The sequence below is a fragment of the Euprymna scolopes genome, chromosome 6, assembly GCF_053919585.1.
Source record: "Euprymna scolopes isolate OS-2025 chromosome 6, ASM5391958v1, whole genome shotgun sequence".
In the NCBI taxonomy this organism is placed as follows: domain Eukaryota; kingdom Metazoa; phylum Mollusca; class Cephalopoda; order Sepiida; family Sepiolidae; genus Euprymna; species Euprymna scolopes.
In genome coordinates this window covers 176,697,273-176,716,826 of record NC_136487.1, presented here as the reverse complement: position 1 = coordinate 176,716,826, position 19,554 = coordinate 176,697,273, and the positions used below count along the sequence as shown (strand labels likewise).

Here is a 19,554-nt window from a genome sequence, read left to right as displayed (position 1 = left end):
AGAATCTTCAAAGTGCCTTGCTAGGATCTCCAGTAACACCAACCCTTATATATGAGGAGAACCAGTCAACCATATGTATGACAAGGAGTCCACAGTATCATGGAAGGGCCAAACATGTGGACATAAAGTTCCACTATGTTCGAGAACTGGTCGAGCGGGAAACTGTTAAGCTCGAATACTGTCCAAGTAAAGAGATGGTAGCCGATATGCTAACAAAAGGACTTGGAAGCACACAGTTTGTAAGGCTCAGGAACTTTTGGGACTCCATAAACTATAATGCAGACTGTCAGCAATTGAGGAGGAGTGCTGATATATATTCAATTGCTATAGGGCTATCTGCCCCTTTCCAAAACCTTTTTACTGTGGGGATTCTCTCCCCTTTTATTGTAACTCTCAGGTTCTCCATGTTGTAAATAAAATACACACACATTGTGTGCGCCTTAGTATTTCGTCAAACAAAATGTGTTCATAGTAATTTCTAAAACCTTTCTGGATGTCGCAGGCTCCGGTGATGAGGTATGTGTCCACACATTTTTATTAAATGACTTCCACTCATTTTCAACAGGTGGTGGGTCTATCGTCTGATATTGATCACAGTTTCTGACTATCTTTTGCACACTATTCCTCGTCACCTCCATGTAGACCTTCCGCACTAAATAAAGCATTCTTTTTACTCTGCATGATGTAGTTCGTGCAATTCCTTTACTTTATCTTGTTCGGCACAAGACGCTTCCGTAATCCTTCTCTCTGAGTTGAGCCAATTTCTTTTCACCTTAGTCAGTTTGTTGGCCTTACTTTTGCTAGAGGGCATAAACGTTACACTTAACTTTAAATCGAACTTACCAATCTTTTCTCTTAAAATTCCTAAACATCGTGCGATAATTACTTAGATTTAGATTTTTTCTCACGAGTTATCATAAAATTAATCCAGCTACGAACATTATCATTGAGGCAACATTTAACCGGCACACCAATCTAGTCAGACGCTTGGTCTTTCTTTCATATCGGATCAACTGAAACTTCCAGAGATGTCTCGCAACACGAATTTCTAAAGATGCAGATTTAAAATCTACAATATTTGTCATTATTGTCAGCCTCCCCTAGTTGTTTATAGTTTACCTCCAGACAAGAAGCCTCTTATGCTTATTGACCTTAATCTTGAAAAGACCAGGTTTAAAGGTAGGAGTAAAACTGTCACCAGGAAGAGAGTTCCACAAGACTGCAGTTTTTGGAAAGAACCTACTTAAATAGGAAGCTGTATTACAATGAAGTATCAAGACAGTGAATTGATGAAGACCATAAGACCAACGGGTCAAACGAGCCGGAACAAAAGATGCTAGAAATATATCAGACAATTCTGAAGAACACATGCATTAATGATATATACATAGAAAAAACTGAGACTAGCAATATCACGTTTGTCAGAGAGGGCAAAGATGCAAAAAAGATAAGGGTTGGATTCAATCAAATTACAGATACGTTTCTGCATATCATCAGGAACTTTTAAGTGAGATAGTGATTCAGAAGACTAAATATGACAACAATACTCCCTTCATGGTTTGAGAGTAGATTTATAGATATAGAGAATCGTATTATTCAAAATAAAAATGCTTGTTTGTCCTTAAAATCGAAAATTGGTCTGGAAGTAGGTGATCAGCATATTTTATATGGAATAAGGCATCAGCATTTGCAATTTAAAATTCCGCATAAAGTTTCAAAGTAACAAATCAAAGAGAGACAAATAATCAAGAAAAGAGTAAGTTACAAATTACTTTATTGTTTTTGATTTTCGCGCCATTTTTTCGAAATGTCCGTCGAAAGAATTGCATCACACCGCATCGCATCACGCCGAATCAATTCTGGTAACGACGAATGAGTCGTATCAATCAATGGTGAGAATTACTGCTTTCTTTTATTGGATTGTTGCGTTGTTTGTGATCGATTCTGGCTGTTTTACAAAGTGTTTCTATAAAAAAGAATTAACAAAAGGTGTGTAAAAGAAAAAATTGTAAATGTGTGGATAGCAGGAAGAAGCAAGAGAGGCCGGCTATTTTGATTGATTGACATAATTAAAGTGGGTGAAGCTAAAAAATAAAAAAAATTCTTTTTTTTTATTTTACACGACATCTACCCCCACCCCCACCGAATTAATATTATAAAAGAAGGAAAAGTATTTTCAATCTTAAAAATCGCTTCGAATTGTACAGACACAAGTCAAGAATTCTCATCAGATCAACTAATTCAATCAAGATGCAAAGATTTCGAAGTAAGTACAAGATTTATTATTTAAGAATTCTCGTTCGATTTTACAGTAATTTAAAGCATTATTATTTTTTTTAATTCTTGCTCAATTTTATAATAGTGGCGCAGTCAGAATTTAATCATGTTTTTCTTTCTTTTAATAAAAAATAGAACGTTAATTCTAGCCAAGAATTATTATTTAATTTTCAGTATTATTATAGTGATGCACTTGTACAATATTAAGTGAATGACCAGAAAATAACGGCGTTAAAAACATATTCGAAGGTGTTTATTTCTTAACAAAATTGACGTTGTCTTCATTAATTATTACTTAAAACCAATTAAACTGAATTTTTCGATTTCGAGCTGCCAAGATTAACAGATGAATAGTAGGAGATTTAAACGTGATCTAGTTTCTAATGTTGAGCTCTTTCGATTGACTTCTATCACTTTTAAAAATAATTATCGTTCATTTTACAATAAGTACAGCATTATTTAAAAAAATAAATAAATAATTATCAAATCGGTGAAATTGCCCATTTTTCAATCAAAACGATTGATTGCCTACTCTAGTCGAGGACGCAGATGCTTCCTGCATTGACTTAGTTAACAATACATTGTTGTTAAAACTGCACCGTAGTGAATCTGTAAGGAAAATCATAACTTAACTGAGTAGCTCGTATGCGTGTGATTTGATGGACGAGAAGTACAAAGGAATTAGCACAAACTAAAAAAAAAAAAAACACAGCATGCCTGTCAGAGAAACAATGAAAGAATATTTGAAAAGTTAAAAAAAAATGTCTTTCAATATTATCCAGCAAATACAGAGGTCTTCACAACGCTTCTAATCAAACTTCCCACTCTCGTATTTTCTGAAAACTAAAATTGACTCAAGAGCAGAAGGCAATATACTTCCGTTACGTACTTGAGATATTACAACATTTGATTAGTCCAGAAGGACAGCCACCTCCTAGCGCAACAAATGATTAACCAACTGTTTTAACAGCATATAATGGCTCTAATATTATGCAACACCGATCAATAAAAGTACAGTGTTCGCACAAATGAGAATGGAAGCCACTTAAGGTTTTTGTTGTGACAACCGAAAGACCTACTATCTATCAGAGACCTTGAACTAGTAACCATATATTGTGCAATCTAGAAAACTTCCATTACAATAAGATGAGCACATTATCTGTTAAATATGGGCCAAAACAGTTTAGATAGTGTAACAGAAACAAATGGGACTTTTTTCTTCCTCGAATCAATGCCTCTCCCCTGTGCTATTCGGCCACATCTTGAGCAGTCAGGGGTACGGCGCATTGATACTTCCTATCCCCAAAGGAAATCGACCAGCATCCGGTTTGAAGAAAAACAACTCATTCTTACGCAGAGAGGCACCAAACGGAACGGACCTCCTTTTCTTCTCTCTCACTCTCTCTCTCTCTCTCTCTCTCTCTCTCTCTCTCTCTCTCTCCACCTCGGTGTTATCTCTACGGTATCGACGATTCCACTGGAATAACTACCACGATAATACCAAGTGCCGGAGTCCAGCTTTCTACAAGGAAAATACCGCATTCTCCTCAATAAACCTTTTGTGTGACCTTTTATGAAGTTGTTGAGTTTGTCATTTCAGAAGCTTGTATCGACTTATTTATTTTATAGGGTGTGTCCTAAAAGCATTACAAAACCTAAAATGGTGACCGCGACGTGATATACAAGCATTCTGAATGGCGAGCCTTCATTTTTCGTAAAACCCGACACAGCATAGAAAAGCCAGCGACCCCCCCCCCCAACAAGAAAAACAGAACATCCTCGTCAAACAAAAAATTAAGGAGCCGAGAGGCGACCAAAGACACGTGTTACATAAAAAAAAATAAAAGCTGAAAACATTTGAACGCATTTCGTAGGAAATATTTCTCAGTTTCACGGTGAAAAATAAAACATTTCAACCGGATACAAACAAAACGAAGAAAAAACACATTTTCTTTCACAACAGCTACGGCACGCACATAAAAAAAAGTGACTAAACATTTTTTGTGTTTTTGCGAAGTAAGACGAAAGCAGACACGCACACGTGCGTACACCATACGCACACGTGCGTACACCATACGCACTCAAGCAAGAGACAACCGATACAGAACAGAAAACTTTTCCGAAAAGAAAAAAATAAATGAAATAAAAATAAAAAAAATATGTAACATTTCTCTTCGTCTCTCGGCCAACAAAAAAAAATACGTAAGTACCCTTTTATACAAATTTACTTCATGTTTTACACATATACACACATTTAAAAAATCTCTCTCTCTCTCTCTCTCTCTCTCTCTCTCTCTCTCTCTCTCTCTCTCTCTCTCTGTATATATATATATATATATATATATACTCTAAAAAAAAACACACACACACACACTCATACGTTAACTCTTTTACCACTGCCTTGCATTTCAAGAGTATATTTTTCTATTTTTTTTTTTTTTTTTTTGTGCGTGGAATCTTTTCTTTTTTCGTCTCTTATCCGTATTTTATCTAGTGTTAAATATTTTCCCTTTTTCCCCCACGTGGTCCTGTCTATATTTCGGATAGTTAGTTTGTTTTTTTTTTTTTTGGTCTATTTTGTCGTTTCCCCTATAAAAAATGGCTATGACTTTACCTGCCTTCGCCGGCGACGTTCGAGTTTGGTTTGCTCAACTCGAATCCTATTTTTCAGCAAATAACGTCATGGTTGAAGCTTTTATAATTGGGATGCCGTCAGGGCCAGTTGCTTTACTGGAATTAAGGTTCTTGATTAGCTTGGCGACGTTATGCACAGATATTTGTATGTTACCTAGCATGTTCTGTGTTATAGGAGGAAATATGGGGAGTTGATGACCTTCGTCGTATAGGGTAGAATTAGCTGCAAAGTTCTTTGCAAATAGTCTGGCCATGTCTGACGGTGACGAGATGATCTCTGGTCCATTGATAATGGTTGGGATAGAACGCACACTTCTGTTCAGGATCCTATTTGTTATTTGCCAAAACTGGTGGGAACCAAGCCGCTGATCAGTTACTTTGGATTTAACAGACTGTGCGTATAGCTCTCTTGCATTTTTTATTACTCTTTTACAGTGGTTGCTGGCGTTCCTGAAAGCAGCTTTAGTCTCAGTGCATCTATTACGTTGGTAGCTATGGAAAAAGTGATGTCTGTGCGCGATAGCAGCAGCACATTCTGGGGAGAACCATGGCTGGCTGTAAGGTTTTTGTTGGAATTTTTTAGATGGTATGAATCGGTCTATGCCTAGAATTAACCATTCGGTCAGATCTGATACTATAGAGGACACATCTTTTTAAACATGGAATGCACAGGTGAATCAGATATGAATGTACGGAAGTTATCCCAGTCAGCCATAGAGTATCGGTATACAGTACGGTGGAGGGGTACGTCTGGGGACTTATTACATTTCATTTTTATCTTAACTGATACGACGGAGTGGTCGGAGGATCCTAGAGGAGAATGAACGGAACATGAACATAGCTCAGGGGAAGTTGAGAGATAAGGTCTAGGAGGCTTGCATATTGACCAGTAGTATCGGGCACACGGGTGGGTTCGCGAACAATCTGAGTGAGGTCATAAGCAATGGCAAAATCATGACAAAACCTCCTCTCATCGTCTTTCTTATTTGAATGGGTCAGCCATTCCAGGTTATGGACGTTGAAGTCACCACAGATGTTGATGTTAGCCGAGGGATGTGCAGACAGGATCTGGTCTATTTTCTCAGATATACTCTTAAAGATAGTAACTCCGCTGTTATGGGGCCGATAGAGGGCAAATATAAATGCAGTCGTGTAAGCAAGTGCAACCCGGAAGTGCATATAGGTAAATTAGGATCTTCTCTAGAGATATCCCTGCCACACGGGAAGCTATCTTTAATGTAGGCACATATTCCATGCCCATGGCGATCTTGTGGGTCAGATTTAGATGTTAAGTTAGAGTATCCGTTAATTATGAACTCATCTAGGGAAGTGGTCGGCCATATTCCAGTTTCGCTTAGAAAGAATATGTCCGGTTTCGTCTCCTGTAATTGGGTTTCAACCTCTGGAAGGTTGGAACGTAGACTCCTGATGTTGGAGAAGGAGACCTGGTAGTAGGGGGTCTACGTTGGAAGATGGAGTTCTGGGTTTATTCGAGTTTTTTTCTGGAGATATTTCATGTTGAGGTTTTGGGATTTGTGAAACAGGTCGGCATACTTGGTTAGAGCAGGATACAGAGGGAAAGTAAGAGAGAAAAAGACAGAATTTTTTGTAGCAGATGAAAAGGTAAAGCCGTAACAATTACCCACTAGTATGGCATCGAGAGGCCCCACCAGAGACTACTGCATGGTCCAGAATTCATTCACTAAATGGCAATACAGCAGTCCCAGTACTTTGCGCCTGCTGATAGGACAGCCTCCTTAGTGGTTAATCGAAGGTTCGGGTCCCTGACTATCAGGCGGATAACGTCAGCCCAGACAAAACGTTTACCTCCAGCACCCTTACTAGTGACATGGCCACAAGGATAGACATAGAGACAGAAAAATTTCCGACATCTCAGACTACTGTTCACCAAATACTAACGACCTTTAAAGCAGCTTTTTCTTCACCCTTTGTCAGAAAAATCACTCATTTGAATGAGGACTGAGGAACAAAAAAGGAGAAGCGAGAGTTACTGGAGCTGCCGATAACACATCCACTGTATTATCTACTCTCCATTTTAAAAAAAGGGGGGAGGGGAATGGGTACAAGGGACTTATTAATATCTAAGTAGTAATGTCCGGTGCTAGATCATCAATTCAGGACACTTTTGATGATAATCTCCCCTCCCATATTAATGGGTGGATGTTTTTGGCGTTATCTATCTCGAGTTTGAATCATTGGAGCTTCAACTTATAGTTAAAATCCAATAATTAACTTTTATCAATTTGTGGAGTCGGCTTAATATTAATTTACATTTGAGTTTAGATAATTATTCAAGGTTTTAATTTAGGAGGTTCGTTTTCATAGGTGACTTTTTCTTTGCTAATGTCACTGTATTATATTTCGAATATAATTAAAAATAAGACTTACTACATTAGATGGTTTGATTGGCTAGCCAGGAAGCAAGCATTTTCAATATAAGTAAGCTTACAGTAATAGTATATATTAAGTATATTACTTAAATAAAGTCCTAACTTTATCTACTGTAATAGAGAAAATAATTTCCTGCATTTTTTTATCGCTAGTTTACTTTGTAGCATGGGTGAGCAGTGTTTTGCCTGTTTCAATAGTAGTCGCGAAGGGGGGGGTGACGAATCTTATCTTAAAAGTTTGTCAAGACATGAAAAGTAGAGACAAATAAATACATAAATAAAACAAGAAAAACAAGTTTAAACAAGGTAACATGAAATACATTTGTTAGGGTGAATTTTAAAATACTTAACGTCTGTTTGCCATAATGTTGCGCTTGTCATTTCAGAAGCTTGTATCGAATTATTTATTTTATTAGGGTGTGCCCTAAAAGCATTACAAACCTCCGTTCTCCATGCACCTAGAAAATGTCTCATACACATGAGAGATAAAATCCAGACTAAATTGGTGAATATGGTGAAGCAAGGCGTCACATGTAGAGTAATCAAATTTGCAGAATTAGTCAGCAGTTTGGGTTCATGTGTGTAAATGCAACGGGAAACTCCGATTGTGTTTGAATCCAAAAACTTTAACATAATGAAATGCCATTACATAACACTTACAATGGAAGAACTTGCGCAAAAGCTTATTAATGCCAAATATTTTTTTCAAAATTGGAAGCCAAAATGGCTACTGGTTCATCAAACTCGTTGCAGACTGCTGACTACGTTCAACTCTCCTTTAGAAAGATTTTGATTTCAATGGATGTATTTTGGTCTTGTGATGTCTTAGGGTATGTTTATTCATAAAGTGGTTATGATCCTGAAGAAGTGGCCTGGTGCTCTAAGGATGATTGATGATGTCATCGTTTTTGGAAAAGCCCAAGGAGAGCATGACAAGCACCTGCACAATTTAATGAAGAAAGTACAGAAGGAAGGACTTTGTTTCAACCGTCAACAGCTGCAATCAGTGAGAATCAGATTTAGTTTTTTGGTCCAATATACGATCAAAATGGTATGCACCCAGATTCCAGCAAATTTAAAAGAAATAAAAATGTTACCTAGTCCCTTGATTACCACCTCTAGGAATCATCACATATATGGCAACCTTTATCCTACACCAATCAGATACCAGACACCATTGAGAAATTTCCTAAAAAAAAAGAAGCGAAGTACAAGTGGAGAGAAAATCACTAAACATCTCTTTAACACATCAATGATTTGATTTGCAAGAAAATGTAACCGATTTACTTTGATCGCGCAAAACAATCCGTCATCCAAGTCGATATATCAAGTAGAGAACTTGTCCCTGTTTTGCCCTAAGGAAGAAAACCCATCGTGTTTGCATCAAAATCTTTAAGATACTGAGCAACGTCATGCCAACATAGAGCGGAAGCTTATGCCATTTGTTTTGTGGCTTCGTGTGTGAACACGTCATGATTAACACATACGGAAGTGCATTCCGGGTGGAAAGTTATTATAAGCTTCTGGAAATGGTTAATTTAAAATATTTAGTTGTACTTCTTTCTCGACCCCATACGTTTGCAAGGATATGTTATGACAATTGCATATCGCCTATTAGCGGATTAATTCTCAAGGATATCCAATAAAAAAAAAAGCTAAAGAAGCCATGGAATTGGATCTGAGAATGTATTTTGATCAATTTTCAATTCCAAAACTAGCTCAGTCACACCAAGCAATAAATGATGATCTAACAATATAGGAACTGAGGGACATTGTTCTATAAGATTGCCCTGGCATATTCAGGAATTCCACAAAATATGAGACCATAATGGTATTATCGAGACAGACTTTCACTGAAAATGGAATTTTATTTAAAACAACCCGAATAATAATAGCCAAATCAATGCAACACGAGATATTACAAAAAATACATTATAGATATGAAAGGATGGAGAAATGTATTTCCTTGCAAAAAAATGTGTCTTTTGGCACAATATTAATAAAGATATAAACAACATAGTACAACGATGCGCCTTATGTCAGCAGCACCAAAAGCGCAGGGTACAGAATTCCCGATAATGCATGAGATTCCAGTTAGACCATGAAAAATAGTGGCCACTGACTTATTTCACATTAAGAGTCTGTAGCAGAAGTAGCAATAACTAAAATGAGGGGAAAAAGAGCTTACCTCGGGTACGTCTGTTGTGTCACCGGTTGGGGGGAAAAGAGAATTCCAAGATGGCGTCCGGGGGTTTTATTAGCGTTTACCCCATGCAACTCTCGGAAAATCACGTTTCTTTCTCATGTGATTATGCAAATGGATACTTCCCGGCCACTATAAAAGCAGGAGGCTAGAGACGAGTCGGCAGTGTCCTGCAAATTGTGTGTGTGGGTGTTTCTGGCGATTGGAGTGTGTCTTCTTTTACCACGGTTATCACGGACAGGAATTCCCTCTCTTCTGGAGGTGGGCGATATTGACTATTTTGAAGTTGTACTGTTGCTGACAGAACATTTTTTTTTTTTGCCTACTACATTTTTGTTTCAGAACTAGTGGCCTTGTCCACTGTACAGTCTTTATTCAGCACCGTCTTCAGCACGGCAGTCATAATTTTGGGGGCTGAGCTCATCTCAAAGCCTAACTTCGTCAGTCAATGCATCTTCCCCTTGTACCGGACCAATTGATGTTGCCAGAGTTTTTCATCTACATGGATGAAAGGATGGAGAAATGTAAGTTCATAGCAAAATAATGTGTCTTTTGGCACAATATTAATAAAGATATAAACAACATAGTACAACGATGCGCCTTATGTCAGCAGCACCAAAAGCGCGGGGTACAGAATTCCCGATAATGCATGAGATTCCAGTTAGGCCATGAAAGATAGTGGCCATTCACTTATTTCACATTAAGAGTCTCAACTTTATGCTCATTGTAGACTAGTATTCCAAGTTCAAACAAAGGAAACATTTACAGAACAAGGAATTCCAGAGAAAGTAATTTGTAACAATGGTCCACACTTCAGTTTAGTCCATTTTAAGCAATTCGCAAAAGAATGAAACTTCGAACATCACATGTCATCACCCAATTTTCCGTAGTCGAATGGCTTAGCGGAATGATGTGTCCAGACAGTGAAATCGGCATTCAAGAAATCTGCTTCAAGTGGTCGTAACTTGGACATGGTATTGGTATGCCTGCGAACAACTTCCTTAGATCATACCATTCTATCACTAGGTGGACTTGTATACCAAGAGAAAGCAAGCTGGGAACATCCCAAATCAAATGCACCAACCAAAACACCAACAAGGAGAAAATAATGACACGATTGTATCAGAGGCAAATCAGAAGATGAACCAAGATCGACAGGCAAAAAAATCTGCCCAAACTGCACATAGGAAAAAATGTATGTCTTTTAAATAAAGAGGCGGGTGAGTGGTTTTCTAGACCTGTCCCGCAGTTGAGCAGAGCTCCAGGGTCATACATACTACAGACGTCCCCGCCCCGAAAAAAACTCTCGGTCGAAATCGACAGCACCTTAGTTCTTCTTAGTGACACACAATATGGTTTCCGTTCAGCAAGATCTACCGCAGATGTGCGAACGGTTATATCTCACAGGATTAGTGAATCTCTTTACAAAGGCTTCCTTTCTAGGGCAATTGCTCTTGACATACCAAAGGCCTTCGACAAGATATGGCATAAGGGTCTACTTCACAAGATTTCCAGCTACGATATAACTGGAAATGTTTTCTCAATCATTAAATCATTTCTCTCCGATAGGCTCATAAGAGTAGTGGTCGATGGACAAAAATCAGAGGCTTGCAGCATTAATGCTGTAGTCCCTCAAGGGTCAATCCTGGGCCCAACTCTCTTCCTGATCTACATCAATGACCTCCCTAAACACATACTTAAATCATTCGTTGACATCTATGCTGATGACACGACCATCTACGGCAACACATCAAAGGCCGTAAATGGTGATGTTCTCTCTGATTCTCTCTCCTCTGATCTCGAGCGCGTGGTTCAGTGGGGGAAGATGTGGCTGGTTACCTTTAATGCATCTAAAACCAAACTCCTTTCTTTACATCATCAACGCTCTGATCCCCATCTGGCATCAATTGAAATGGATGGCTCTTGTCTAGGAGAAGCCCCGTGTTTTGACAAATTTCTGAGTTTGTCCTTTACTCCTGATCTGAAATGGAACACGTACATCAAGTCTGTTGCCAAGGTCGCTGGAAAGATGGTGGGATCCTTCTACCGCTCCAGAAGATATCTCACTACTGATGCAATTCTCTATCTATATAAAAGCCAAGTACGTCCAAGGATGGAATACTGCTGCCATATCTGGGCAGGAGCTGCTAAAAACAGCCTATCCTGCCTTGACAGAGTACAAAATAGACTTCGTGGCTTAGCTGGGGATGCCCTTTTCTCTACCCTGCAACCTCTCTCCCACAGAAGAGACGTTGCTAGCCTATCTTTGTTTTATCGTTATTTCCATGGCAGGTGCTGAACTCCATTCTCTGCCCCCCCTCGCCAATCCTTCACGAAAAACACCCGTCTAGCTGAATCCACTATGAAAAATGTCCCCCACTCTTTATCTGTGGCTAAATCAAAACGTGGATTCCATGAACAAAGCTTCTATCTTAGAACTGCACCCTGTTGAACTCTGTTCCATCTGCCTGCTTCCCACCTGACTACAACTTGGATGTGTTCAAGTCCAACCTTAACAAATTCCTAATGAACCGCCCTCTTAAGTAAACACTTCATCAAATCTCCACACCAACGTACTGTACTTGCAATAACCCTTATCCCTGAGTGGCTTACGGGCCTTGATAAGTGGTGATCACCGTGTAAAAAAAAAAAATACTTGATGAATTTATGTGATTTTTTACATATGCCATCTTCGTTCAGTGATAAGTACGTACAGCATAAAGATTTTATGTATTTATATTTCTTTAACTTACGTATAATTCTAAATAAGCATGGAAATCTGTTCAAACATGAAAAATAGTATTTTTTAAGAAATTGTAGGATTACTTAACTATTTACCATCAAATCCACTAAATCTACTTCTTAACAGACGAAGTAAACAATCGCTAAAAATCAAAGATGAAACTACCAGTAATACAGCACAGCTTCATGCCAAATCAGAGTTGTCAATCGACTGTGTAGGGGACTAGGATATATAAATACCCCAATCCCGTTACAAAAGAATAATGAAACGAATGGGAATTGAAGGAAACAAAGACTCAAGTAATGGATATCATAAACGTCGTTTATTTGCTGTTGAAAGAAATGAACATTTGTGGAAATTATCTTCCACCATCTTTCTTTCCTTTTTCTTTCCTTCTTTTTGCTTCTCTGTTCTTCCTTCCTTTCTTCTTAACCCCTTTCCTACCCCCTTCCCTAGCTTCCTCTTTTTTTTATGTCACCTGACTCCCTTATGCCCGTTGATTGGATGCAACGTTTTCGCGCTAAATTGAGGCACGTGTGTGATATTTTGAGTTAAAATAGTCAGTTGTGAACAATGCTTCGAGGGGACCAGAACGGTAGAACAGTCGGTCTCGGATAAAAAAGGACGCCTGGAATTTACTAAGGCATTGTACAACTCTGTCTTGACGAGACATTAAATTCGTTGAAAAGAAGCACCAAGTTTTCTAAGACACTTGAAAACTAATATCATTATCCAGAAAAGATAATAGAAGTTGAAAAGAAAAATCTAGTTTTCTAAGACACTTGAAAACTAATACTATTATCGAGAGAAGATAATAGAAGTTGAAAAGAAGAATCTAGTTTTCTAAGACACTTGAAAACTAATATTATTATCGAGAAGATAATAGAAGTTGAAAAGAAGAATCTAGTTTTCTAAGACACTTGAAAACTAATATTATTATCGAGAAGATAATAGAAGTTGAAAAGAAGAATCTAGTTTTCTAAGACACTTGAAAACTAATACTATTATCGAGAGAAGATAATAGAAGTTGAAAAGAAGAATCTAGTTTTCTAAGACACTTGAAAACTAATTCTATTATCGAGAAAAGATAATAGATGTTTTGAACAGAATATTCGCCGCGGGGAAGTTTTCGAAGATACCAGAAAACACCAGAATATACAGCCTCAAGAAATTTCGACCTTGCTGAAAGGACTACGAAAAACGAATTTCCAGGAAAAAGAAAGAAAAGGGGAACTTTTAAACAACACAAACTCAAAAAAATAAAACCCACAAGAAAACGAACTTTCTAAATGTTCCTTTCGTAAAAGGGCGCCCAGAAGCTTCCAGTAAGTGATCCCCTCCTTTTTCCCCCCTTCTTCCTCCTTCTCTATCTCTCTTTCCTTCTATTTCCCTTCACTCTCTCTCCCCCGTTTTGGTTACTACTACAAGACAAGACTCTTGTAAGCCAGATGGACATTTTTGGCCAGCCCATAGAGGTCATTACTTTTTCTTTAGATATCTTTGTTAATAAATTCTGTTTCTCCTATTTTTTCTCTTTTTGTTTGTAATTTTTTCCTTCAGTTTCAGAGTTAGTAGTAACGATTAATTGTTTAAGAAGAATTAACTTCCACGGGACAAAGTGGATAATAAAATTTCTTCACTCTGCCAAAAATTGGTACTCATAGAGTTAATAACTCTGCCAGTTTAGTAAGCTACTCTCTGCTAAACTGGTCTCGGCTTATTGATGACCGGCTGCTGTCCATCTCGTAGATAGTACCTCCCTCCCTCCTTCCTTCTTCTTTGTTTCTGCGTCGGCCATTTTGGCTTCTTGTTCCTTTTTTTTACAGGCATTTTTAGCGCCAAGAAGCGTTGTTGTGGCGCGCGCGCCAAAAGGGTAGTGGTTTAGCATTTAGCCGTTGATAGGTTAGAAGGGGCGGGGTTTAGTATTCTAAAATGACTACCTCTCCCACTACCTCAATGTTATTTGAAAAAAGAAAGATTATTAGAGATAAAATCTTAACTGTATTTGAATTTTTAGACTCATTAGATGAAATAAATGAAGTAGGTTATACGTTATATAAAAAGCAGATAGATGATTACATTGCTTCAGTGGATTTATTAGACGAGCAAATTATTAATGCCTATTTAATTGAGGGAACAGAAGATGAGGAGATTAAGGCATTTAATAGGGATTGCGCTCTCCATCGAGTGAAGGTGTTGGAAAAATTGTCTAGACTCAAGCCTTCGGTAGAAGTAAGGGATAGTGCAAATCACAAAGTCTCTCTTATTAAGGAAAAACGTCTGGGGATGACGCCCAAAATTGAATGTCCCAAGTTTAGTGAAAAGGATTTAGAAAACGATATATTAGCCTTCCTTAATTTTCAGCGGGAATTCGAAAATAGCGTAGTGGACTTAGAAAATGACGCCCTGAGGTTAGTTGTGTTGAAAAACCATTTGTCTGGCTACGCCTTTCAACTGGTGCGGCACCTCTCTATATCTGAGGAAAACTATCGCATAGCCACCGACATTCTCGCGTCGGAATTTCTAGATAAGGACAACATTGTGGATTCTGTTTTTTTTCCCATATATTGGGTATAGAGAAGTTAAGCAACAATTTAGTAGCAAAGAAGTTCTTGAATTCTGTTAAGGCTCAGGTTCACGAATTAAATAGTTCCTTCAGTTTAAATTTCTTGGAGATGAACTCTCCCGGAAACAAGTTGTTAAGTCATATTGTTTTTAGTAAGCTGCCCACTCTTTTTAGGTCTGAGTTGATACATAAAATAGGAAATAATTACCCTACCCTGGAAGACATACTAGACCACAGTTCGGAAATATTTCGAACGATTGAGTTTTGTAAAAATAAGGAAACATATCCTCGGAAGGTGGCTAGTACACCTAAGAAAACATTTTCCCCTAGGTTCATGGGCTCTTCAGATGCTAAAAAACCTTCCACACTGGAAAATTTTCATATCCAGTCTACTAAGATTGGATTTAAGTGTAATTTTTGCCGAACCAATAACCATAACGGTTATTCCTGCAAGTTTTTTCCTTCTCATGCTGCCCGGTTGAGGAGGTGTAAGGAGATTGGCTTATGTAGCAAGTGCTCGAGCCCTTCTCATGCAGAAGAGTCATGTATTTGCAAAGGTAAGGAGTATGGAATGTGCTGGCTATGTAATAAGAAGGGTCACTGTAGAGTGCTGTGTCCTTCTGTTGGGGGTGAATCTACTGCTTCTAATGCTTGTTGGCACTTGAATAGCTCTTCGTTACTGCCTGTTGTTGAGGTTGCCGTCGACAATGGATCTGGTGAAAGTGTATCTTTCAACTGCCTTATCGACACTGGTAGTGAGCGATCCTATTTGTCTGGAAAAATGTTGGATGCCTTTTCTGATATTAATACTCCCATGAGAGATCGTAAGTTTCTGATTAAGACCTTTTTGGGAAAAGAAGTTAAACACTTGAAGGAAGTTAATCTTCAAGTGAGGTTTCCAAATTCATGCCATTCTGTGTTGTTCTTGGTGAATGATGATATGGACCTTTCGTTTCGTGTTCACGGATTGAATTCTGTGGTAGAAGACCTTAAGAAACATCAGGTCAAATTGGCTGCTAATTTCTCGGAGTTGAGAGATGACACTTTGCCTGTATATGGCTTACTGGGTGTGGACGTGCTTAGGTTTTTGGGACCTATGAATTTAAAGGAGTTTAGAGAGGGCCTTGTGTGGGAATTTCCCCAAGGAATGGTTTTGTTTGGTGATCTGGCGGATTTTGGGTCTCCTCCTCCCAAAGACCTGGAAAGGGGGTTGGAATTGAATTATGCTCAAGTCGTCAAGGAACACTCTGTGTGCGACCTCACTCATGTATATTTTGCGTTGAACCCCAAGTCTGTGTATACTGATCCGTTCAGTTGTTTTGAGGAGTCTTCTGTTGAGAGGACTGTGGAAAAAATGTTTAGTTTGGAAACCATAGGTATTGTTGAGGAGGAATTCAGTGATTTCGATAAGAATATGATTGAGTCCTTTCGCTCCTCCATTCGCTTCATAGATAACTCTTACTATGTCAGTTTGCCTTGGAATGAAGAAAAATTAAAATCGGTGCCTGCTAATCATCAGGTGTCTTTGTCAGTTTTGAATCGCGTATCGAAGAAGCTGACGGAACAGGGGTTGTACGAGGATTATTGTCAGGTCTTCTTAGATCAAGAAAAGGAAGGAATAATTGAAAGGATTGTGGTTACTCCTTCCGATTTTAACAAATATGTATGGATTCCTCATCGACCGGTGATAAAACAGGATTTACAGTGCACGACCAAGATTAGACCGGTCTTCAATTGTTCTTTGAGAACTGGTGGGAAACCTTCTTTAAATGACTGCGCTTATTCTGGTGTCAATATGTGCACTGACATGCTGGATTTGCTTTTGCGGTTTCGGATGAACCAGTATGTTCTACTGGCCGATATTCGGAAGGCCTTTTTAATGATTCGTTTGAATGACGAATGTGACAAAAATAGATTCTGCTTCTTTTTAAGATTGGGTGATGAGTTGATCTGCTTTAGATACAACACTCTTATATTTGGCTTTGTATCCAGTCCTTTCATACTGAGCTACATGGTTCGATATCATGTGGAGAAATACCCTCCTGGTCCTTGCAGGGAGATGCTTTTGGGCCACTTCTATGTGGACAACCTGATGAAAACTCATAATTCTGCTGAAGTTCTGATGCAGCTGTACTTGGAAGCTGTTTCTGTCATGGGGGAAGGTGGATTTTCCTTGAGGAATTGCTGTAGCAACAATGAAGTGCTTGCTAAGCGAATGTTGCAGGATAACAGTCTCTCCTCCCACGGTTCTGACACTGAGAAGGTATTGGGCTATTTGTATAACCCCTCCTCTGACAAAATGCGAGTAAGTTCTTGCATTGAAGGAAGATCAGTAAGAGGGATATTTTGTCTGTAAATTCCTCTGTATTTGACCCCCTTGGCTTAATGCTCCCTGTTACTATTAAAGGTAGGATCCTTCTTAGTAAATTGTGGAAGTTGAAGGTATCCTGGGACCAGCCGGTCCCACCCGACATTATGGTTGACTGGGAGAAGTTGTATAAGGATCTGGTACGTATTGGGGAGCTTGAATTCGACCGTTACTCCGTGGCTTCCGATTCTTCAGCCACGTTGATAGTGTTTTGTGATGCCTCGAACCTGGCTGACGTAAAATGGGGGGGGGGGGTTCACCTCAAATACACAAACGGAATGTTCAAGAAAGATTATCGCTACAGTCCTCTGTCTCTTCTCTCTTGGCTGGCCGGGAATCATCTCCCAGCACCCAGAAATGAACATCGTTTTATAGGTTCCATCTTCACGCACACACGAGATTATGCGAGAACGGACGAAATAAAAATGCTGGCCGCCATGTTTGTTCTTCCTTTTCTTCGCCTGTACTCACTCGCTGAGCACCCACGGTAAGACTTCTCTTTCTTGCTTCTAACCACATGCCTCCCTGATCTCAAGATCACATTTCATAGTCTCTCATCCACTGTGGCGGTCGCCTCTCTCTACTTGGCCTCTGAGGTGTCTCGTCCTCCTCCTGTGGCTGCACACTCCCCTCCACTGCTTCGCCCTCAACTGGTCTGACGTCAAGAATGTGCCTCGGGACTCCTCCCACCACAATGTTGTTACTAGTGTTCCTCCCAGTTACGCGACCCCTACTCCATTGTGTGGTGCAGCGCGCCCCCGGTGGCTTCACCCATACCTCGTCCCCGAGTTTAATTGTCCCTGTGGCCTCTACTTCTCGGCTTGCCGGCTCCACCCTGGGATGCCTCCAGGAATATGCAAACATTGACAGTTGCGGGACCGTCTCTGGTACTTGTCCCAGTTTAGGCGACATGTTATACCAGAAGACAGCTTGCTCAGGTGAGGTGCATCCTCTTTCCGCAACTGCCTTTATGGTGCGGTGGTTTCTCTCTACGATCCCGTTGCCACTGGGTCTGTAGGCAGCTCTGAAAAATTGTTGGATCTTCCATTTCTTCAGTACTTCTGTCACTGCTACTGACTTGAACGCAGTCCCGTTGTCGGTTAACAACTCTTCCACGGGGCCTCGCTCCAAAAACACCTCATCAAAGATTGCCGCTATTTCATTGCCTGTTCCTCCACGTAGCTTCTTCCATAGAGCAAATCGCCCGGGCCCACAGTCAATCATGGTAAGGTAAAGTCCACCCCTGTAATGGGTGACATCGCATGCCAGTCTCTCCCAGGTCCCACTCACCTCCAATTGGCCAGCTTCATGCGTGCTTGGAGCAGGATCAATCGACTGACATCTGTCGCATGTCCTGACCACTTGCCTCACCTGCTCCTTGGTGATCCTTGGGTCGACTTTTTTCACTAAGTACCAAGTCCTCTCTACCCCCATATGGTGCAAATTGTGCAGTTCTCGCACACCAACATCATCTAGATCCGATGCAGCAACAACATCTTTCTTTGGCAACAGCCAACTCTTCTTCACTCTCGTGAGAGCATCTGCTCGGTTCTTTTCAGAAACAACCATGTCTACGCGAAGCTTTAAACAAAATTCTTGCATCAGCTCAGCCAGCACCCCAAGCCTGCGCTTCACTAACATCTCAGCAGCCCCTCTCGTTTTTATCCTTTTTTCGCTTGAAATGAGAGACTTTAGCCAAGCAAACACCGTGGCGGAGTCTGTTTTGATGCAGATGTCACGTAGTCCCCATTTCAAGGCCAGATTGACTCCTTTTATTGCCGCGTCTAATTCCGCCACATTGATGTGGCTGACGTCATTCTTTTTCCTCAACCAGGCTGCATCTTCTGCAACTACTCCTCCAATTTCCAAAACGACCCCTGTTGCAATGCTGCTCGTATCGCACCACACGACTCCATCCAATGTTCGCGGTATGTTCCAGGTTCCCCGGACTGGGTCTTGCCGTTCTGCTTCTTTCAGGAGCTCTTCCATCATGGCAACCGTTCTTTCTCCCACCTTATCATTCCATCCTTGTCCTTCGGCGTGTCTCTTTATGTAGCTGCATGCTGGTCTAAGCCAGCTAGCAATGGGGTAATGTCCGATCAACTTTCCGCATATGGAAAAAAGTTCACGTCTGTTGAGCTCCTGCTTCAGTTGTGGGATTTCGTTTCCCCTGCGAAACTCTAGGCCGCCTGACGCACCTCGTTTCAGTTTTAGGCCCAAAGCAGCCCCTCCGTCTAATTTTTCCGGCTCTTTGGCGACCAAGCCGAACTTCTTCAAATGAGCTACCACCTCCTTGGCAGTTACCACAGTTTCATTCACCAGAATGTCGTCTATGTATGAGCTCACTACCCC

General features: G+C 39.9%; 1 long non-coding RNA gene across 1 annotated transcript in view; it reads left to right on the top strand.

The window, feature by feature from the left end:
- The first annotated feature begins 2,137 nt into the window (after nt 1–2,137).
- LOC145278120 (uncharacterized) overlaps nt 2,138–19,554 on the top strand; it is a 37,927-nt gene continuing 20,510 nt past the window's right edge. Inside the window, exon 1 of the long non-coding RNA XR_013868347.1 lies at nt 2,138–2,266. This is a non-coding gene — a long non-coding RNA (uncharacterized LOC145278120). The remainder of the gene's footprint in view (nt 2,267–19,554) is intronic.